Below are 23,251 nucleotides of genomic sequence, written 5' to 3' on the forward strand. Positions count from 1 at the left end.
CTATAGATATGAACGGAAACGGGAAGGGGCTAAAACATGGACGAGGTTAAAGTGAACCACTAATAGCGAGTGGGTAGATTGACGTGAGAGGATGGTGGCGCGATGACGGTTGTGCGTGCGTGCGTGTCATGGTGAATACAGGCGCGGGATAAGAACGTCCCACATACAGAGGATGCAGAGCAAGGGGGCTATAAAACGGGAGCGTTGCGCTAAGCCAAAGCATACTTACCTGGGCGGGGTCAATCGGTGATCAAGAAGGCCGATGGCTTAGGGCCGGTGCCTCCATTGCACCACCGGAGGGACTGCTTGCCCTAGCATCTCCCCAAGCGGGAGAGTGCACGTCATAATTTGTGACAGCAGGGGCTCGCGTTCGCGCGGCCCCCATCTCAATCCAGTGATATCAAGTCGGCCACGTTTGGCGGAAGCATTGGTCGCTCATGGCGGATTCGTCTCAAATGATGCGCTTATGCTTGATCGTCAAGTTGGCCATGTTTGGCGGAAGCGTCGGTTGCGCTAAGAGTCCCTCGGCATTTTGCTTGGCGGAGGCATCTTATTTTTTGGTGGCTTCCCTCGGCCATGCATGTTATGCATAATGATTTGGAGGAAGCACCTGTTGCTTTCACATTTTAAATACATTTTCACCTGCTCGGTAGATCAAAATATGGTTTCAGACACCCAACACAACACAGATTTCCACTACCCTGAGAAATGAGAGGAGCATAAAGAGCCATCAAGCGGAGATATACACGTATAGGATATACACATGTCATAGGTCGGAGGTGGCACATGGCGTATCCATGGTAAGAGTGAAGAGAATTGTGAGTGGATACACGCGACGAGCTGCACACGCGTCGATGTAAAATCTAGTTCACTTCTGTGCCTTGGGCGCCAGGACCACGAGAGACCACATACGTACGCCTAACGGCCATAGGCGGACGCCCGCCGCATCCTCCATTTATCTTCTCTCCCATTCCAATAGTGTTCTTCTTTAGCCCGGGCATCGGTGTGGTCGGTTTCTCTACGACGCTCACCATGCGTTGAAAGCCTTCCGTTCTAGTACGTAAAGAAATATTTGGGAAAAGATAGATATGCATAAATCTAGAACGTTCATCCACGTGACATCGTCCTTCATATTATCATTAGAAGCGGGAGGCGCCTATGTAACATCTTCCTTCAGTTTTATTATCATTGTAGAATGAGGGCGCGCCTATGTGACCTCAACGTCAGTGCAAGGCTGAGGCGACGCACGCAACTCCCAAAAGCAGCAAGCTGCCTCGAGCGGGAGCTGGCCCCATGAAAGAAATTAGGTTAATATCGTGCGGCCTGATAGGCCGCGTATCAGATATTAAACTGATAAGAACAGATACTACACTTGATCTTAGCCAAAAGGCCGAGAAAGGTATGAGTTCTCTTGAAGCCCCGATTTGCTTCTTATAGGCTGCACCCTAACATGCCTCCCCATGTGGGATATACGTATAATCATCTCAACATTTAAGCAAACTTTGGTCCTCTCATTGCATCGAAACCACCTTAGCCAATCCTAGGGACCACATTTGACACTTGTTGTTTTGGTTGTAGCCACCTTATTATCCATCCCTATACCAAGTCGGGATATACATACTCTCCCATCGCCAGGTGCACCTTATAGGTGCGATTCGTTATTGGTGGTTATAAGCCCCCATATCTGAACCAAACGAACGTTCACGAAATCGTGTGAGCTTCCCGAATCGAACGAGAGTTGTAATGGAGATCCACCCGTTTGCACGTAGTAAATCATTAGGCCCCACTGCATGTCGAGGGAAAGAGCATTTACAATTACTTGAACGACCGACGCGCATAAACCTCAAGGAAATATGTTCCGCATCGTTGCAGCTAGGTAGCTACGTTCTCGCGTTACCCAACCTCAAGTCTCGTCATGACAACGGCACACACTAACGAGCAACCTAATGGCCACGCCGACACGCGCCCTCTTCTCCGCATTGAAGCTAGTGTGGCCCGTCACATGGTTATTTCATGACCAATGCGTTTCACAATGATGGTCTCGTGACGCCCCCCTAATCAAGTAACGAACCGGGGAGACTCGATGCGGGATTCGTAAGGGCGGCCCAATGAGAAGTTGGTCTAACCCTAATTCCCCTTAAATGGATGGGGAATGGGCGCGCGCCCATTTCTAAGGCAACATACACACCGTGGCCATGCTTTGCGAAATTTTTACATATGGCACAATCGGGGCGACCGAGGGTAGTAGCACTAATTTCGTTAAATAAGGATGGTCACCGCACCTTCCCCACAGAAATGCGAGGACGGGCACCGCGACCCTAAACCCCGAAACACACACCATCATACATAGGATACCGATATCGTATAACGAATTCCGAACACGCACACTACATGTATGGGACATGTATAACATCGCATAGGCATACACGCGATCCCATCCACATGCGTACATAAACGGACCTTAAACAAAGACGCAATCCAATGACGATGTAATCGAGACGCGTGATCAACGCCTTTGGCCTCTACGGACACTCGACGATCGGGGGAGTATATGAAACAGGAGGTTTGAGGCATTGACCCGATACACGTATGACACAACATCTCCTATCGAACATGTACTATATATGGATTTCGAATAACGGAGTGGATAGTGTAATACGTAATGTAGGCGTAAACCTCACAAGCAATACATTTAACACGCATACGGTTTCTACGCATAAAGTATGACCAAGACAACATGATCTAACGATCTATACGTCAAAATAGTGACTTCAACATGTACAAGCAAGGGAGAAGACGATAAAGCACATGAAGAACATCCCTGATGTATCTCAAGGTTTGTGTTGTTGCTATTTCCGTGCTTCGTCTTATATTTCCTCCGGCCTTGCAACGCACGACCTGAAGTTCTTGCTCCCGACGTTCCAAACTTTTAGAAAGCGTTGTATCTCCTCCTCATATTTGCGCAAATTGTGCGCTTGGGAGACGGGAAGTGATGCTCAAAATTTACCGATGTGAGACATGCGCCTCAGTGGTCACGTTCTTCAACTGTCGACGGGGATTGCACAAGCGACGCACGCGTGGATTCACGTCTCGGCCAGTGCTCAAGGATTGTGCGAGCGTGTTGGTTGTACATGGACATCGCATCGGTGTTTCCCTCCTTTGTTATTCTACAGCTTCGGCAACCCATCGCCATTAACGCACGGTTCTACGTCACGACGCGCATGGTTTCTCCCCAGCCGTTGTACTTAAATTAATTACAAGAAGGAGACGGTAGGTGAGGTTGGAGCGTGTGTTGTGTGATCTATAGATATGAACGGAAACGGGAAGGGGCTAAAACATGGACGAGGTTAAAGTGAACCACTAATAGCGAGTGGGTAGATTGACGTGAGAGGATGGTGGCGCGATGACGGTTGTGCGTGCGTGCGTGTCATGGTGAATACAGGCGCGGGATAAGAACGTCCCACATACAGAGGATGCAGAGCAAGGGGGCTATAAAACGGGAGCGTTGCGCTAAGCCAAAGCATACTTACCTGGGCGGGGTCAATCGGTGATCAAGAAGGCCGATGGCTTAGGGCCGGTGCCTCCATTGCACCACCGGAGGGACTGCTTGCCCTAGCATCTCCCCAAGCGGGAGAGTGCACGTCATAATTTGTGACAGCAGGGGCTCGCGTTCGCGCGGCCCCCATCTCAATCCAGTGATATCAAGTCGGCCACGTTTGGCGGAAGCATTGGTCGCTCATGGCGGATTCGTCTCAAATGATGCGCTTATGCTTGATCGTCAAGTTGGCCATGTTTGGCGGAAGCGTCGGTTGCGCTAAGAGTCCCTCGGCATTTTGCTTGGCGGAGGCATCTTATTTTTTGGTGGCTTCCCTCGGCCATGCATGTTATGCATAATGATTTGGAGGAAGCACCTGTTGCTTTCACATTTTAAATACATTTTCACCTGCTCGGTAGATCAAAATATGGTTTCAGACACCCAACACAACACAGATTTCCACTACCCTGAGAAATGAGAGGAGCATAAAGAGCCATCAAGCGGAGATATACACGTATAGGATATACACATGTCATAGGTCGGAGGTGGCACATGGCGTATCCATGGTAAGAGTGAAGAGAATTGTGAGTGGATACACGCGACGAGCTGCACACGCGTCGATGTAAAATCTAGTTCACTTCTGTGCCTTGGGCGCCAGGACCACGAGAGACCACATACGTACGCCTAACGGCCATAGGCGGACGCCCGCCGCATCCTCCATTTATCTTCTCTCCCATTCCAATAGTGTTCTTCTTTAGCCCGGGCATCGGTGTGGTCGGTTTCTCTACGACGCTCACCATGCGTTGAAAGCCTTCCGTTCTAGTACCTAAAGAAATATTTGGGAAAAGATAGATATGCATAAATCTAGAACGTTCATCCACGTGACATCGTCCTTCATATTATCATTAGAAGCGGGAGGCGCCTATGTAACATCTTCCTTCAGTTTTATTATCATTGTAGAATGAGGGCGCGCCTATGTGACCTCAACGTCAGTGCAAGGCTGAGGCGACGCACGCAACTCCCAAAAGCAGCAAGCTGCCTCGAGCGGGAGCTGGCCCCATGAAAGAAATTAGGTTAATATCGTGCGGCCTGATAGGCCGCGTATCAGATATTAAACTGATAAGAACAGATACTACACTTGATCTTAGCCAAAAGGCCGAGAAAGGTATGAGTTCTCTTGAAGCCCCGATTTGCTTCTTATAGGCTGCACCCTAACATGCCTCCCCATGTGGGATATACGTATAATCATCTCAACATTTAAGCAAACTTTGGTCCTCTCATTGCATCGAAACCACCTTAGCCAATCCTAGGGACCACATTTGACACTTGTTGTTTTGGTTGTAGCCACCTTATTATCCATCCCTATACCAAGTCGGGATATACATACTCTCCCATCGCCAGGTGCACCTTATAGGTGCGATTCGTTATTGGTGGTTATAAGCCCCCATATCTGAACCAAACGAACGTTCACGAAATCGTGTGAGCTTCCCGAATCGAACGAGAGTTGTAATGGAGATCCACCCGTTTGCACGTAGTAAATCATTAGGCCCCACTGCATGTCGAGGGAAAGAGCATTTACAATTACTTGAACGACCGACGCGCATAAACCTCAAGGAAATATGTTCCGCATCGTTGCAGCTAGGTAGCTACGTTCTCGCGTTACCCAACCTCAAGTCTCGTCATGACAACGGCACACACTAACGAGCAACCTAATGGCCACGCCGACACGCGCCCTCTTCTCCGCATTGAAGCTAGTGTGGCCCGTCACATGGTTATTTCATGACCAATGCGTTTCACAATGATGGTCTCGTGACGCCCCCCTAATCAAGTAACGAACGGGGGAGACTCGATGCGGGATTCGTAAGGGCGGCCCAATGAGAAGTTGGTCTAACCCTAATTCCCCTTAAATGGATGGGGAATGGGCGCGCGCCCATTTCTAAGGCAACATACACACCGTGGCCATGCTTTGCGAAATTTTTACATATGGCACAATCGGGGCGACCGAGGGTAGTAGCACTAATTTCGTTAAATAAGGATGGTCACCGCACCTTCCCCACAGAAATGCGAGGACGGGCACCGCGACCCTAAACCCCGAAACACACACCATCATACATAGGATACCGATATCGTATAACGAATTCCGAACACGCACACTACATGTATGGGACATGTATAACATCGCATAGGCATACACGCGATCCCATCCACATGCGTACATAAACGGACCTTAAACAAAGACGCAATCCAATGACGATGTAATCGAGACGCGTGATCAACGCCTTTGGCCTCTACGGACACTCGACGATCGGGGGAGTATATGAAACAGGAGGTTTGAGGCATTGACCCGATACACGTATGACACAACATCTCCTATCGAACATGTACTATATATGGATTTCGAATAACGGAGTGGATAGTGTAATACGTAATGTAGGCGTAAACCTCACAAGCAATACATTTAACACGCATACGGTTTCTACGCATAAAGTATGACCAAGACAACATGATCTAACGATCTATACGTCAAAATAGTGACTTCAACATGTACAAGCAAGGGAGAAGACGATAAAGCACATGAAGAACATCCCTGATGTATCTCAAGGTTTGTGTTGTTGCTATTTCCGTGCTTCGTCTTATATTTCCTCCGGCCTTGCAACGCACGACCTGAAGTTCTTGCTCCCGACGTTCCAAACTTTTAGAAAGCGTTGTATCTCCTCCTCATATTTGCGCAAATTGTGCGCTTGGGAGACGGGAAGTGATGCTCAAAATTTACCGATGTGAGACATGCGCCTCAGTGGTCACGTTCTTCAACTGTCGACGGGGATTGCACAAGCGACGCACGCGTGGATTCACGTCTCGGCCAGTGCTCAAGGATTGTGCGAGCGTGTTGGTTGTACATGGACATCGCATCGGTGTTTCCCTCCTTTGTTATTCTACAGCTTCGGCAACCCATCGCCATTAACGCACGGTTCTACGTCACGACGCGCATGGTTTCTCCCCAGCCGTTGTACTTAAATTAATTACAAGAAGGAGACGGTAGGTGAGGTTGGAGCGTGTGTTGTGTGATCTATAGATATGAACGGAAACGGGAAGGGGCTAAAACATGGACGAGGTTAAAGTGAACCACTAATAGCGAGTGGGTAGATTGACGTGAGAGGATGGTGGCGCGATGACGGTTGTGCGTGCGTGCGTGTCATGGTGAATACAGGCGCGGGATAAGAACGTCCCACATACAGAGGATGCAGAGCAAGGGGGCTATAAAACGGGAGCGTTGCGCTAAGCCAAAGCATACTTACCTGGGCGGGGTCAATCGGTGATCAAGAAGGCCGATGGCTTAGGGCCGGTGCCTCCATTGCACCACCGGAGGGACTGCTTGCCCTAGCATCTCCCCAAGCGGGAGAGTGCACGTCATAATTTGTGACAGCAGGGGCTCGCGTTCGCGCGGCCCCCATCTCAATCCAGTGATATCAAGTCGGCCACGTTTGGCGGAAGCATTGGTCGCTCATGGCGGATTCGTCTCAAATGATGCGCTTATGCTTGATCGTCAAGTTGGCCATGTTTGGCGGAAGCGTCGGTTGCGCTAAGAGTCCCTCGGCATTTTGCTTGGCGGAGGCATCTTATTTTTTGGTGGCTTCCCTCGGCCATGCATGTTATGCATAATGATTTGGAGGAAGCACCTGTTGCTTTCACATTTTAAATACATTTTCACCTGCTCGGTAGATCAAAATATGGTTTCAGACACCCAACACAACACAGATTTCCACTACCCTGAGAAATGAGAGGAGCATAAAGAGCCATCAAGCGGAGATATACACGTATAGGATATACACATGTCATAGGTCGGAGGTGGCACATGGCGTATCCATGGTAAGAGTGAAGAGAATTGTGAGTGGATACACGCGACGAGCTGCACACGCGTCGATGTAAAATCTAGTTCACTTCTGTGCCTTGGGCGCCAGGACCACGAGAGACCACATACGTACGCCTAACGGCCATAGGCGGACGCCCGCCGCATCCTCCATTTATCTTCTCTCCCATTCCAATAGTGTTCTTCTTTAGCCCGGGCATCGGTGTGGTCGGTTTCTCTACGACGCTCACCATGCGTTGAAAGCCTTCCGTTCTAGTACGTAAAGAAATATTTGGGAAAAGATAGATATGCATAAATCTAGAACGTTCATCCACGTGACATCGTCCTTCATATTATCATTAGAAGCGGGAGGCGCCTATGTAACATCTTCCTTCAGTTTTATTATCATTGTAGAATGAGGGCGCGCCTATGTGACCTCAACGTCAGTGCAAGGCTGAGGCGACGCACGCAACTCCCAAAAGCAGCAAGCTGCCTCGAGCGGGAGCTGGCCCCATGAAAGAAATTAGGTTAATATCGTGCGGCCTGATAGGCCGCGTATCAGATATTAAACTGATAAGAACAGATACTACACTTGATCTTAGCCAAAAGGCCGAGAAAGGTATGAGTTCTCTTGAAGCCCCGATTTGCTTCTTATAGGCTGCACCCTAACATGCCTCCCCATGTGGGATATACGTATAATCATCTCAACATTTAAGCAAACTTTGGTCCTCTCATTGCATCGAAACCACCTTAGCCAATCCTAGGGACCACATTTGACACTTGTTGTTTTGGTTGTAGCCACCTTATTATCCATCCCTATACCAAGTCGGGATATACATACTCTCCCATCGCCAGGTGCACCTTATAGGTGCGATTCGTTATTGGTGGTTATAAGCCCCCATATCTGAACCAAACGAACGTTCACGAAATCGTGTGAGCTTCCCGAATCGAACGAGAGTTGTAATGGAGATCCACCCGTTTGCACGTAGTAAATCATTAGGCCCCACTGCATGTCGAGGGAAAGAGCATTTACAATTACTTGAACGACCGACGCGCATAAACCTCAAGGAAATATGTTCCGCATCGTTGCAGCTAGGTAGCTACGTTCTCGCGTTACCCAACCTCAAGTCTCGTCATGACAACGGCACACACTAACGAGCAACCTAATGGCCACGCCGACACGCGCCCTCTTCTCCGCATTGAAGCTAGTGTGGCCCGTCACATGGTTATTTCATGACCAATGCGTTTCACAATGATGGTCTCGTGACGCCCCCCTAATCAAGTAACGAACGGGGGAGACTCGATGCGGGATTCGTAAGGGCGGCCCAATGAGAAGTTGGTCTAACCCTAATTCCCCTTAAATGGATGGGGAATGGGCGCGCGCCCATTTCTAAGGCAACATACACACCGTGGCCATGCTTTGCGAAATTTTTACATATGGCACAATCGGGGCGACCGAGGGTAGTAGCACTAATTTCGTTAAATAAGGATGGTCACCGCACCTTCCCCACAGAAATGCGAGGACGGGCACCGCGACCCTAAACCCCGAAACACACACCATCATACATAGGATACCGATATCGTATAACGAATTCCGAACACGCACACTACATGTATGGGACATGTATAACATCGCATAGGCATACACGCGATCCCATCCACATGCGTACATAAACGGACCTTAAACAAAGACGCAATCCAATGACGATGTAATCGAGACGCGTGATCAACGCCTTTGGCCTCTACGGACACTCGACGATCGGGGGAGTATATGAAACAGGAGGTTTGAGGCATTGACCCGATACACGTATGACACAACATCTCCTATCGAACATGTACTATATATGGATTTCGAATAACGGAGTGGATAGTGTAATACGTAATGTAGGCGTAAACCTCACAAGCAATACATTTAACACGCATACGGTTTCTACGCATAAAGTATGACCAAGACAACATGATCTAACGATCTATACGTCAAAATAGTGACTTCAACATGTACAAGCAAGGGAGAAGACGATAAAGCACATGAAGAACATCCCTGATGTATCTCAAGGTTTGTGTTGTTGCTATTTCCGTGCTTCGTCTTATATTTCCTCCGGCCTTGCAACGCACGACCTGAAGTTCTTGCTCCCGACGTTCCAAACTTTTAGAAAGCGTTGTATCTCCTCCTCATATTTGCGCAAATTGTGCGCTTGGGAGACGGGAAGTGATGCTCAAAATTTACCGATGTGAGACATGCGCCTCAGTGGTCACGTTCTTCAACTGTCGACGGGGATTGCACAAGCGACGCACGGGTGGATTCACGTCTCGGCCAGTGCTCAAGGATTGTGCGAGCGTGTTGGTTGTACATGGACATCGCATCGGTGTTTCCCTCCTTTGTTATTCTACAGCTTCGGCAACCCATCGCCATTAACGCACGGTTCTACGTCACGACGCGCATGGTTTCTCCCCAGCCGTTGTACTTAAATTAATTACAAGAAGGAGACGGTAGGTGAGGTTGGAGCGTGTGTTGTGTGATCTATAGATATGAACGGAAACGGGAAGGGGCTAAAACATGGACGAGGTTAAAGTGAACCACTAATAGCGAGTGGGTAGATTGACGTGAGAGGATGGTGGCGCGATGACGGTTGTGCGTGCGTGCGTGTCATGGTGAATACAGGCGCGGGATAAGAACGTCCCACATACAGAGGATGCAGAGCAAGGGGGCTATAAAACGGGAGCGTTGCGCTAAGCCAAAGCATACTTACCTGGGCGGGGTCAATCGGTGATCAAGAAGGCCGATGGCTTAGGGCCGGTGCCTCCATTGCACCACCGGAGGGACTGCTTGCCCTAGCATCTCCCCAAGCGGGAGAGTGCACGTCATAATTTGTGACAGCAGGGGCTCGCGTTCGCGCGGCCCCCATCTCAATCCAGTGATATCAAGTCGGCCACGTTTGGCGGAAGCATTGGTCGCTCATGGCGGATTCGTCTCAAATGATGCGCTTATGCTTGATCGTCAAGTTGGCCATGTTTGGCGGAAGCGTCGGTTGCGCTAAGAGTCCCTCGGCATTTTGCTTGGCGGAGGCATCTTATTTTTTGGTGGCTTCCCTCGGCCATGCATGTTATGCATAATGATTTGGAGGAAGCACCTGTTGCTTTCACATTTTAAATACATTTTCACCTGCTCGGTAGATCAAAATATGGTTTCAGACACCCAACACAACACAGATTTCCACTACCCTGAGAAATGAGAGGAGCATAAAGAGCCATCAAGCGGAGATATACACGTATAGGATATACACATGTCATAGGTCGGAGGTGGCACATGGCGTATCCATGGTAAGAGTGAAGAGAATTGTGAGTGGATACACGCGACGAGCTGCACACGCGTCGATGTAAAATCTAGTTCACTTCTGTGCCTTGGGCGCCAGGACCACGAGAGACCACATACGTACGCCTAACGGCCATAGGCGGACGCCCGCCGCATCCTCCATTTATCTTCTCTCCCATTCCAATAGTGTTCTTCTTTAGCCCGGGCATCGGTGTGGTCGGTTTCTCTACGACGCTCACCATGCGTTGAAAGCCTTCCGTTCTAGTACGTAAAGAAATATTTGGGAAAAGATAGATATGCATAAATCTAGAACGTTCATCCACGTGACATCGTCCTTCATATTATCATTAGAAGCGGGAGGCGCCTATGTAACATCTTCCTTCAGTTTTATTATCATTGTAGAATGAGGGCGCGCCTATGTGACCTCAACGTCAGTGCAAGGCTGAGGCGACGCACGCAACTCCCAAAAGCAGCAAGCTGCCTCGAGCGGGAGCTGGCCCCATGAAAGAAATTAGGTTAATATCGTGCGGCCTGATAGGCCGCGTATCAGATATTAAACTGATAAGAACAGATACTACACTTGATCTTAGCCAAAAGGCCGAGAAAGGTATGAGTTCTCTTGAAGCCCCGATTTGCTTCTTATAGGCTGCACCCTAACATGCCTCCCCATGTGGGATATACGTATAATCATCTCAACATTTAAGCAAACTTTGGTCCTCTCATTGCATCGAAACCACCTTAGCCAATCCTAGGGACCACATTTGACACTTGTTGTTTTGGTTGTAGCCACCTTATTATCCATCCCTATACCAAGTCGGGATATACATACTCTCCCATCGCCAGGTGCACCTTATAGGTGCGATTCGTTATTGGTGGTTATAAGCCCCCATATCTGAACCAAACGAACGTTCACGAAATCGTGTGAGCTTCCCGAATCGAACGAGAGTTGTAATGGAGATCCACCCGTTTGCACGTAGTAAATCATTAGGCCCCACTGCATGTCGAGGGAAAGAGCATTTACAATTACTTGAACGACCGACGCGCATAAACCTCAAGGAAATATGTTCCGCATCGTTGCAGCTAGGTAGCTACGTTCTCGCGTTACCCAACCTCAAGTCTCGTCATGACAACGGCACACACTAACGAGCAACCTAATGGCCACGCCGACACGCGCCCTCTTCTCCGCATTGAAGCTAGTGTGGCCCGTCACATGGTTATTTCATGACCAATGCGTTTCACAATGATGGTCTCGTGACGCCCCCCTAATCAAGTAACGAACCGGGGAGACTCGATGCGGGATTCGTAAGGGCGGCCCAATGAGAAGTTGGTCTAACCCTAATTCCCCTTAAATGGATGGGGAATGGGCGCGCGCCCATTTCTAAGGCAACATACACACCGTGGCCATGCTTTGCGAAATTTTTACATATGGCACAATCGGGGCGACCGAGGGTAGTAGCACTAATTTCGTTAAATAAGGATGGTCACCGCACCTTCCCCACAGAAATGCGAGGACGGGCACCGCGACCCTAAACCCCAAAACACACACCATCATACATAGGATACCGATATCGTATAACGAATTCCGAACACGCACACTACATGTATGGGACATGTATAACATCGCATAGGCATACACGCGATCCCATCCACATGCGTACATAAACGGACCTTAAACAAAGACGCAATCCAATGACGATGTAATCGAGACGCGTGATCAACGCCTTTGGCCTCTACGGACACTCGACGATCGGGGGAGTATATGAAACAGGAGGTCTGAGACATCGCATCGGTGTCTCCCTTCATCGCAGGAGTCATAATAAGACAATCAACTAATATTCACGATTTTTGTATATATGCCTTGACACATGCCAGAAATACAAAATAGTGAAACAATGTTCTGCAACGAGAGGGAGTCTCGACCTTAAAACATGATAGATAACATTTAATCCAAATTACTTCCACATTCTTGAGAATGAAAGAAAAGATATCATTACCATGCACCAAACAGGAGTTTAGGAGTTTTCTCCTAGGGAATGTTGTAAAATAAACAAATCATAAAAGGACAACAAAGTTGAACACCACAGATAGCTTCCAAGTATCTCAAATCTTCTTGGGAAATTTATCCTCACGTCTCAATTCAGCAATAGAATAAAACATTGATCACCCACATGTCACAAATACATTTTAGAGGTTCATATGTAACAGTTGCACATCGAATCAATGAAGACTATTAACCATGGCTATGACGTCAGCATAGACATAGTTACTTGGATCTAGTAACACTATGTTTTAAGGCCTTAAACGCACCTTATGTTAACCCTCGAACATCACAAATTTAATTTTTGCTAGAAAACAATTTCAATATTCTCAATGCTATTAATCTTCTTACGGAAAAGTAAAATCAGAGTGCACAGCTTATCCTTCGTGAATGTGACAGTGCCATGACCGGGTTGAACATTTCTGGTGAACTTTTTCTTGGATATAACAACACTCCTATAATCACTGCTTACAAGAGGAATTTGGTTCATTCGATATCCCAGCTGTTATGAAAACGTAATAGATACAAAGGTAAAAACAGAGTATCTGGTTGAGCCATGAAAGATATGGGCTGATTCCTACCTTATTTGATAGAACCAAAATTAGCACGCTACGCAAATTAAGGGTATGAAGAATTCGGTAGACATAATTAATAAACATAGATCCAGTCAGGATGCAGTTCACCATACAGCTTTCTCACCGTTCTGTAGAACCCAATTCAACCTTCAAACAAACGACATCTTAGTAAGAGAAGGGCTGGTTATAACGGGTCCGAATCATATGATTTATGCATCTGATTTACTTGCTGTGTTCTACATTCTCCCGTAACACAGCTCGGCCAGACGCAGGTTCGCAGACAAGCAAGCACCTGAACAAAAATGAAAGAAACCATACAAACAAAACTTGAGAAGAAATGTCTGTGGCGTTTCCCGATCAAATGGACACGTATATACGTCCACCGACCAAAATGACCACATCTGCATTTAGCGCCAATGCCATTATAATCAAACAGAACACGAGAGAATAGAAAAGCTCTGGATATTGGTAAATGGCGCTATGACAAGCCCATCTAACTCCCCACATAAATCAGAAGAAAAGTGACAGAATGTAGCGATGGCATGCATGTAATCCGCGTTGCCGCTCAGACAGCCAAGGGTTGTGTCTACAAATTTGGATAGCCAAATTCAGAAACTCTAGTCCGATATATTACTTAGCTTCATCACTGCAGCAGAAAAGGGAGCAGATACAAACCATCGGCCAAGAAATTCAGATGTGGGTAGCTACCATCTCTCCAGTGTATTTATACTGTGAAACCCTAGCTCGCATTACAACCACCGGTTGGGCGAAGCATACCATATTTGTGCGAAACTATACATATAGCCCATACACTCTTTCAAGCATATATGTACATACATTATACATATGTGTATGTATTGACGCCCATGCAAGACCTTTCAAATTACCTCATTGGTCATATCTATCCATCCAATGGAGATTTAGTACAACAAGCAAGACTTTGTATATGTCCTCTATCCCATATTAAGTATAGGTATTAATTCATTAGTGGGTAGGACGCCATTTTGTTGAAACTTGAAGGGTATTTTGGGAAGTTGAAGTGTTTAAGGGAATTGTAGAAGTGTGGGTTTTAATGGGAATAGTAGTTGGGAAACAGTGAAAGGGAAAAAAATAAAGTGCGAACAGGAAAAGCGATTGACATGGCAAATTTTTGATGTGGCAGGCAATGTTAGCCAACGTGTCACCTATTGGTGTTGATGGTGAATAACAGCAAAGGTCGAAATGTCAATGGTGATAACAAAGGGCAACAAGTAGCACCAACAATGGTGGTGGGGCCAGTCATGCGGTAGCAACAGTTGTAGGTGTTAAGATGGCGGTGATAGGCGAAGACGAAAAAGGAACCTCTATAGAACTTTGTTTGTTTTCCACCTCATCAAGTCGCTTCCTGTGGATGGGACATCAACTCTAATCGACGTAGTAGGTTTCACTCCCGCCATTTGAAAATTACATGTAAACTCATAAATCATCACTCATTGATTGAAATCGAGATCCAAAAATTCTATCAAGACCCTTGTGGTAAGATCTTTGTTTTGGTTTGTGAGTTTTTTTGTGCAATAATTCGGAATTTTGCTTCCAAATCATGTAATTTCATGTCCCAAGCTTGAATTTGTGAACTGGAAAATCTATCACAGTCCTTATTCAATTACAAATACCTCTAGATAATAGGCTTACCAAAAGTTAATTTTATATAAATATCAAAAGGGCAGAGTACATCAAAGGCTTTTAAGATCGATTTAGATACAAACAAGATAACTCAACTTCAGGTTACATGGAGTGACTTGTTGGCAAATAGCTTAGGAAGATAGTGATAATATAGGCTTAAGCAAAGCCTTAGGAGGAGACTCTTGAGTTCTTGTTCAACGTATTGGTGAGACGGCATCATTGTTTTTTGTCGTGGGTTGTCTTGAATGTCTTCTTGGTTCTTAGTCCCAAGCTCTTCTAGAAATTTGGCAAGGCGTCCATTTTATAGGCCTCAAGAATTCCTCATGCAAATAAAAATAGTATATCTCTTTTCAGCATGCATCTCATTTTGTACTTTCGCATGCGCGGTGCACTGTCACTTATCTCTCACAAGTATAGTGGTTAATTTACCTCCTTTCATGGATGGCATACGAGTAAGTTTGTTTCAAATTCTATGGCGGCTGAGTGGGCATCCCTTAGGGGGCTTCCTTCTTGTTCGTGAACCTTTCACGTGTAGATGTGAATTTTGTCAGTCTTACTATTTTTCCTCATGGAGATTGTGACATCGCCAAAGTCCATGACCAACCCACCTACTCAAAGGAAGCAGTTCCAAGTAGAATTCATATGCTACTTGATTTGTGGGTCTTGTTATGATGGAGGTGAGGGAAAACTTGTTTCCCTATACACCATGCAATCAGGTCGTTGGATTGACCTGTCAAGCATTTCTAATTTAACATCGCTAGAGTATCTTTGGGTTACCCAACTTCCGCAAACAATTGTAGCTTATTATACTGAGCTTTGCACTAATTTCGATTATGGCGAACATTGTGAAGTTATTTATGTAGGTGGGTAGGGTGAGACTCGTGTCATCACTTTGAATTGGGCTCCAATCATATCATTTGGCAACCTTCATCGTGTTAGTTGTTGATGACTCTACACGTAGAGGAGTTGTGAGGACTTGTTTTGCGTACCCGACCAAAAGCTTGTCATTAAATCTTCTGATTGCATCATGCCAAGATTTCACATTTTAGTTTAACATGTAAAGAATTGAGTGAGTGATGTTATGCAGCTGAATATTTTGGAGATGTGTGTGTGAGAGAGGAGAGAGGAGAGACACAAGATAGATGAGAAAAATAGAATACTCATTATGTATATCAACAAGGAGTAGAGAATAGCAAGTACAAAGGTAATAACATTACAAGGGAGATTAACCAACGGTTACAAAGTAGGAGGATGGTGCTTTATATGGGGTCACCCTCTCTCTTCATTAACTCACTAAAACGCCCACTCTCTCTTGGGGAATGTGGCGACTCATTAGTCATGGGGAATATGGAACTCACTAGTTATGTGGCATAGAATATTGGGGTGTCCCTTTCATGCAAGAGCATGCCTTTTAACACACCACCCTTTTAACACACCCTTTTAGCACGCATGTAGCTAGGCCAACCCAAAATGGGTACCTTTGTATCTTCTATAAATTGAACGATAAGTAAGAAGCCAAGCAAGCTGGTTTGGATTCCTTTTATGTGCATTTCACATAATTGGTGGAGAAGCGGGGTACAATTTTTGCCACTACCACCTCGTTCATGGCATCCCAATTCCCTTTCGTTACCTTCGAAGCCGATACCCATATGCAGCCTGAGTTCCCACAACCTCATGAATGGCCATCCCCTTTCCAAATGGAGCAGCACCTGCAAGTCCTCTCCAACGCCATGCTTCAAATTAGCGACACGAATCAAGCTATGCTCTCCTTTCTCTCCACGAACAACGACCGCGTTGAAGATCGGCCCAAAGTTCTTCTCCGGCTTGCCTTTAGAGGATGTCTTGGCCTGGTTGGATCACTTTGAGATGATCTCCAGTTACCATTGATGGTTTGACGAGCGCAAAGCTTTGGAAGTTCGTACCCTGCTCAAAAATGTCGCCGCCACCTGGTATGTACAACAATAAAGCGAAGTGACAAAGAACTGGGTGATCCTCCGGGATCTCCTCGTGCAAAACTTCGCCCATCAAAATTCAGCCCAAACGGCGTTGCAACAACTCAAAATGTTGCAATAACAAGCACACAAACCCGTGGGCCAATTTGGTGTTCGCCTCAATCAACTCCTCGTTCACACCGACCCTACCATGCCCGAGCATGTGAAGCTTTTCTTCTTATGGCCCCGTTTGCGCCATGACATCACTCGTCGCGCTCGAGACTAGGGTCCCAAGACATTCAACGATGCCATCCTCATTGCCCAACGCATCAAAGCTTGTACGTTATCCGACTCCCAACCATGTTGGTCCCATCCTTCATCGACCGACCTGCGAGCCCAGTACCAGGGAGCGGCCCCCATGGGACATCGATGTCCAAAACGTGCAACTGCAAGCTCGCCGTGACCTTCCCAATCACGATGGCCAAGGGCGCCCGAAGTGTTTCTACTGCAACAATTATGGACATGTCCGACGTTAGTGCTGGAAATTGCAACAATAGTCTCACAAGCAACAAGTCCAAATAACCATGGCTGACGCAACATCGTTGGCTGAGCTTTCGGGAAACTAACTTTCGGGGTACTGATGGAAGAACCAGGCCCCCACATCCAAGTGGCCGCCTCTTCCAGTTCGAAGGTACGCACCGCTCTCGCTACCATCAATCGCTCCACCCACACCATCTTGTTAGAATCTGGTAGTAGTATCTCTTCCATTAGCACCGCCTTACTTCACTAGTTAGGCCTCCCCACATCCACTGCTCCTTCCATCCAAGTCATTTTTGGCGATCACCAACATCTATACCACTCTCGCACCCAAGCCCACTACACCTTCACCTTAGGCACTCTCACCTTCTCACACCACCTTTATGTCTTTCCCCACAAACTCTTCCCCCCACCTTAGGTTGTGATTGGTTCCGCAAGCGTCGCACTGTGATTGATTTCGATGCCCACAAACTTCTTGTCCCACATGCTCCCCCTATTCCCCTCCTACACGATAGCTCCCTTGTCCCCCACCTTAGCCAAATCCAGGTGGCCCTCAGTCCATAGGAGCGATTGGTCTCCATTTGCCAATTTTTAGCTCGTTTTCTGTCACTAGCCCTCCAACCCATGCATGCTCCTACTGCCTCTTTCCCGATACAACATGCCATTCGTACCGGGGAAGCCACTCCGATCCACATGGCTACCCAACAACGTTCCCCCCTCGACCACGATCGCATCGATGCTGTCGTCACCGACATGCTCGCCAAAGGTATTATCATTCCTTCCACCAGTGATTGGGTTTCGGAACCCCACCTCATCAAGAAGGATGATGGCACATTCCACTTTTGCATCGACTTCAGGCCTCTCAACAAAGTGACTATCCATGACCTCTACCCGCTCCCTCGCGTGGACGACCTCTTGGATCAGCTTGATGGCTCCCGTTATTTCACCTCCCTTGACTTAGCCTCAGGATATTGGCAAATCCCCCTAAAGCCTTCTAACACCCACCTCCTCTTTATCTTGATGACATCCTTATCCACACGACCACTTCGGATGACCATCTACAAACTCTCGTTGAAGTCCTCTCTTCCATAACTAAGCATAACTTGCAACTCCAATGGAAGAAGTGTCGATGGGGAAGCACCAACCTCTATTTTCTTAGCTTCATCACCTTTGGCGACGGAATCCGTATGGACCCTGCAAAGGTAGCTGCCATCATCGACTACCCCCGCCCCACCTCAATAAAATCATTGCAACTTTTTTTGGGCATGATCTCCTTTTCCCTTCGCTTCATCCCAAACCTCACCTTGGTTACTCTTCCCCTTTGCCAATTCTTGAAGAAAGGTGTGTCATTCATTTGGGATCGTGCTTGCGAAGATAACTTTCGTTGCCTCAAAACCACGGTCCAAGAATCAAGGTTGCTCGCCCATCCTAACTTTGACCAGTCGTTCACGTTGCAAACAGACACATCAAACCATGGGTTAGGAGTTGTCCTCCTGCAAGTTGATTGCCAGGGGCAAGAAAAGGCGATCGCCTTCATTAGACGCACTCTCCGCACTCTCACGGTATGCCTTCATTGTTGTCACTCATTTTCTTTGAATGATGTGGTTTCTATAATTATAAATTTTGTAAGAAGAAACCCATTATCCTAAAATCAATTAATATTTGTAAAACATACATACCCATTCTCTAAACACGATAAAGAATTCTTCAAGAGCCTTGTACGATGATGTTTTTGGGCACGATTGCTCCACTTCTTCCCACGTAGGCAGGGACAACTTTTTCATCATCAACTCTTGTATCTTCATATAAACCTTATGGCTAAAAAACAAAACTTAGAAACTAAGATTAGAATAAAGACCAAAACAACAAATCAATCCAATTAAAATGATACATGCACATAGATTACTCACTTTTGAAACTCTGTCACCATTTCGTCAAGGCTGAACTCCTTGGCGGACACTCTTGATAATACAGATATTAATAATCTGTCATCTTTAATTCCTTGTAGTGACCGACAAGGAAGCAGCTTCATATCTTCGGCTAACTCTTCAATTACTGAGTCACTTTTACGTGACTTAGTTTTTATCTCCACCTGCGGGTCGAGCTTAGCATTCTTTGATCTTTGACCTATTTCTTTCTTTCTGCTCCCACATACTAAAAATGCGATCTTGGAAGTCCCACACCTCCCTTGTTCTAAACGCAAGTTGAAACCATGAGTCATATTTTCTCAGGCCTTCAGAATTGGTGCTTTCGTCAACTGTTATCCTCACTTCAAGCAGACATTGTCATCGCAATCCTGGATGCAGCCGAGGACCAAATTTTTGCAACGCATCAAGCAAGGTACTCGTGATGGAAGAACCTGATGCGCTTGATACATGACATTATTGTTGTTATGATCCTAAGCTAACAACTTGGCTTCTTCATGTGTAAGGCCAACATACACTTTACATTCTGCATACTTGAAGAATGGGGTAAGAGGATACTCCTTCACAAGTTGATGTCGAGCTTCAGTAGAGTGGGATTCTCCAATCACATAGTATGTGTAGTCGTCAGCCGAACTATACTTAAAGTCAATAGCAGTTGGGCACTGATCAGAGTCTACCATTACAAAGAATGACACTACACTGGCATGTGGATTTATCTTCATTTTGCCTTTTAAGTTTTGCACATGCATTGAATGTGGCTCTCTTATTTTTAGAGCCCGTCTTCCTGTTTCAGGATCAATGGGTGGCCTCTGAATAGAGGAGACCGGCAAGTGAAGTAGTTGTCCTTTACGAACAAGCTTTGTCTTTACAATGTTTTCTCTGATCCGATTCTGCTCTGAGGTGAGTATTCCCGAAGCAATGTGCCCCCCTGGAGGAATAACTTCGAGCTCGGTATCTTCCTCCTCATCTTCCACGAACTCGAGTACCTCGAGCTCGTTGTCCTCAGGTTGTTGCCTTTTCTTGTACTTCTTATGTTCCTGTTTTGATTTATTGGCAAACTTTGGTGGTGTGGTAGCTTGTGAGACCATCAGCTCTCCCTTAATAAAAGGGCGCAAAGCAACAATCAAATTATTTTTAATCTGAACATCTTTTTTCAAAGCTTTCGGGTGGCACGAGTCAGTTACGAAATTTTGTTCATCTATCCTGACTTTGTGCATCCCCATCGAGCTATTAACATCGAACAAAAGGTTCGATGAGTCGTTATCTTCGTATTCGATGTTCTTTACATGGCCGTAGGTGAATGTCTTCCCCACCTACAACTTACCCTCACCTTTAGATTTCGCAAAAATAAGGAGCAAATCTCCTTCGTCTTGGTTATAGATTAGTGTCCACTTCAGACGAGGCTCCCCAGTACTCTTTTCTCCTAAAGTGTGTGAAGTCCCATCCCCTCACTACTCAACAAATGTTTTCCATGAGTCAGGCTTAGGCATGGTGTCAGAAGTTTTCTTTGTTGGGGAGGGAATCTTCAATTTGAAGGATGGGACCTTTTGTCGTGATTCACTGAAAACCACAGGCAATAACACAATGATATATCGATAATCTTAAAAATCCACAACGTAAACCAGAAAACTAAGGTAAAGTTCCGCAAAAGTAAGCGAAAATCACCTGTTTAGGGGTGTAATGTTACATAAAAAACATTGAGAAAAATGCCAAAAAATAGCAAGAAAGTGACCAATTCTAGTATATTGATCATGAAAGTCCCACCTTTCAACGGGAACTCGATGCACTCGATTGAAAGCATCGAATTCTGGACACAGAAATTAACAAACATAGAAAGGAATCTTTTAGGAATCTTAGAAGAATCTAAAAATATAGTTTGGGAAACATACCTGGCAATCTTCTTTCCCTTGTTCATGTTGCTAACGTTGGTGTCGACTTGTCTGGGGAGGCGAAAACTGGAAGTCTTGGTTGCTCTGTGCTCATGTGCTCTTCTGTTGCTTGAATGCGATAATGACAATGAGAAGATGACTTTCCCTCATATAGTTTTGTTTTTTATTTTTATTTTAAATAAATGCTTTTGGACATGGTTCTTATTATAGAGCTAAACTTGAGCCTATTTTGGACTCCCGTGATCTTAGCCCCCTTACTCAAAATGTCCTCAAACTCGATTAAAAATTCTTTGTTTTCTATTGAGTCTTTTAAATTATCTGATAACTCGTTATTCTCAATCGAGGAATATAACCATGTTAATAATAAATATTGCCATATAGAGTCAAATGACAATCGAGAGCAAAGTTCGACGTCACTTTTTTCTATAGAGCCTTTAAACTTAGGTTAAATAAGCAATATTAAAGTAGATAAAAATCATGACGAGTCTAGTTTTTCGAATGTTGACAATGAATGTGTCAACAAGCCTCTAAATTTTCGAAGAGTTCCTCGACAAGTGAGGGTTAAACGATATAATTTTTTGTGTTGGGATTGGCAAATTGCAATTGATATATGCAAGGTATGTTGTGGGAGCCTTTGTCTATCAAAATTTGGAAAGACAAACTTGCGGGGGTTGCGACAAAAGTATTTGTCTATCAATGGCGACGAACAAGATACATTCTTGATTGGCAATATGCAACTTGTTAAGGACCATCTGCGCAACAAGGGACTGGATGGATACCTGAAGGTTGCAGATTCCGAACCCCACCTACATGCCACACATATCATCCAACAGATTGACATAACCAATATAACCAACAAATAGGTACATCAAATTCTTAATCTGAGGATAGAAGGGTATGATGCTATGACAAAATTGAAACCGGAGGTCTTGGCGTCCTATTTCGGCGAATACTCACCATCGGCCAAGGCCTATCAAACGCAAGGTGGAGAAGATCAATTCCTTCACGAAGTCACCAAATTTCTATTACAAGTAGCATTTGTCAGTCCACAATTTTATTACATGCCAAAAAAGAGGGTAGGTTTGATCATATCAACATATGAAGGGGAGATGTTTGACTGGGGACTTTTGACTGCAGAAGCGCTTAGGGAGCAACTCAATGAGGTTCAAAGTGGAAAACCCATGAAGCCGATATTCGCCAAATGGTTAGTAGTACTCTACCCAACACCTAGTTCGGAGAGTCGGCAAAGTGCCTCACAAACAGAAGGACAACCACAGAGACATGCCACATCAAAGGCTAGGAAGCAAGTGCCACGGGAAGAATGGCATGAACTAGAATCGACTTCTATCGGTAACCAATAGTCGGAACCCGTCCGATAAACAAAAATGGCAACAGAGCAACCACAAGATTCAATAGCGACTCCTATGCCCAATAGCAAAGTACTAGAACAGACACTGACCCTAGCACCATAGCAGGCCCAAGAACAGGTCTCGACACTAACATCGGGAAATACAACTCAGGATGAGACGGACAAACAGAAAGCACAACGCTACACACAACCAGACGAGGAAGTACCGGTGGCGAAAAGACAGAGGATGGATACACAGTCTCAACAAACAAATGAAGAAGGTCGCGTCGATCCAAATGACACAAGCCGGGTAGAAAAGGGGAAATCATCAATTATGACTCCTAGAGAAGTATTAGGGCTACCCGAACTTCCACCGACAACACATGAACTAGCGGCCTTTATGCAATTTGACACATCGTATGAACTAGTGGAATGGATCGCACAACAACTGCAAGAAGTATCGGAACGGTTGGCCCAAGAACATAAGGATCGGGTAATGATCCAGAAGTCTTTAATTGGAGCTGTCGAGCTAGAGGAACAACAAGAACTTGATAGAATCAGCCGACAACAAAATGCAACGAATCCAGGCGAGGCAATTCCATTGCCTCCATTACATACAACACTTGTAGAAGTGCATAGAGAATATGACAT

General features: G+C 45.9%; 10 non-coding genes across 10 annotated transcripts; 4 read left to right on the forward strand and 6 right to left on the reverse strand.

Annotated features, from left to right (window-relative positions):
• Positions 1–221: 221 nt before the first annotated feature.
• On the forward strand, positions 222–385 carry LOC147854602 (U1 spliceosomal RNA). Its single transcript, XR_015531103.1, has one exon. It is a non-coding gene; the product is annotated as a U1 spliceosomal RNA (small nuclear RNA).
• Positions 386–1,196: 811 nt separating this feature from the next.
• On the reverse strand, positions 1,197–1,403 carry LOC147854603 (U2 spliceosomal RNA). The gene has a single exon (XR_015531134.1). It is a non-coding gene; the product is annotated as a U2 spliceosomal RNA (small nuclear RNA).
• Positions 1,404–3,522: 2,119 nt separating this feature from the next.
• On the forward strand, positions 3,523–3,686 carry LOC147854604 (U1 spliceosomal RNA). The gene has a single exon (XR_015531104.1). It is a non-coding gene; the product is annotated as a U1 spliceosomal RNA (small nuclear RNA).
• Positions 3,687–4,497: 811 nt separating this feature from the next.
• Positions 4,498–4,704, reverse strand: LOC147854605 (U2 spliceosomal RNA). Its single transcript, XR_015531136.1, has one exon. It is a non-coding gene; the product is annotated as a U2 spliceosomal RNA (small nuclear RNA).
• Positions 4,705–6,823: 2,119 nt separating this feature from the next.
• LOC147854606 (U1 spliceosomal RNA) lies at positions 6,824–6,987 on the forward strand. Its single transcript, XR_015531105.1, has one exon. It is a non-coding gene; the product is annotated as a U1 spliceosomal RNA (small nuclear RNA).
• An 811-nt stretch (positions 6,988–7,798) lies between these two features.
• Positions 7,799–8,005, reverse strand: LOC147854607 (U2 spliceosomal RNA). Its single transcript, XR_015531137.1, has one exon. It is a non-coding gene; the product is annotated as a U2 spliceosomal RNA (small nuclear RNA).
• Positions 8,006–10,124: 2,119 nt separating this feature from the next.
• LOC147854608 (U1 spliceosomal RNA) lies at positions 10,125–10,288 on the forward strand. The gene has a single exon (XR_015531106.1). It is a non-coding gene; the product is annotated as a U1 spliceosomal RNA (small nuclear RNA).
• An 811-nt stretch (positions 10,289–11,099) lies between these two features.
• On the reverse strand, positions 11,100–11,306 carry LOC147854609 (U2 spliceosomal RNA). Its single transcript, XR_015531138.1, has one exon. It is a non-coding gene; the product is annotated as a U2 spliceosomal RNA (small nuclear RNA).
• Positions 11,307–13,643: 2,337 nt separating this feature from the next.
• Positions 13,644–13,778, reverse strand: LOC147854610 (small nucleolar RNA snoR80). The gene has a single exon (XR_015531087.1). It is a non-coding gene; the product is annotated as a small nucleolar RNA snoR80 (small nucleolar RNA).
• An 87-nt stretch (positions 13,779–13,865) lies between these two features.
• On the reverse strand, positions 13,866–13,964 carry LOC147854611 (small nucleolar RNA Z157/R69/R10). Its single transcript, XR_015531090.1, has one exon. It is a non-coding gene; the product is annotated as a small nucleolar RNA Z157/R69/R10 (small nucleolar RNA).
• Positions 13,965–23,251: the final 9,287 nt, after the last annotated feature.

The sequence above is a fragment of the Azolla caroliniana genome, unplaced genomic scaffold (genome assembly GCF_043228905.1).
Source record: "Azolla caroliniana isolate FFs.n. ecotype wild unplaced genomic scaffold, voAzoCaro1.0.p SCAF_15, whole genome shotgun sequence".
Lineage (NCBI taxonomy): Eukaryota > Viridiplantae > Streptophyta > Polypodiopsida > Salviniales > Salviniaceae > Azolla > Azolla caroliniana.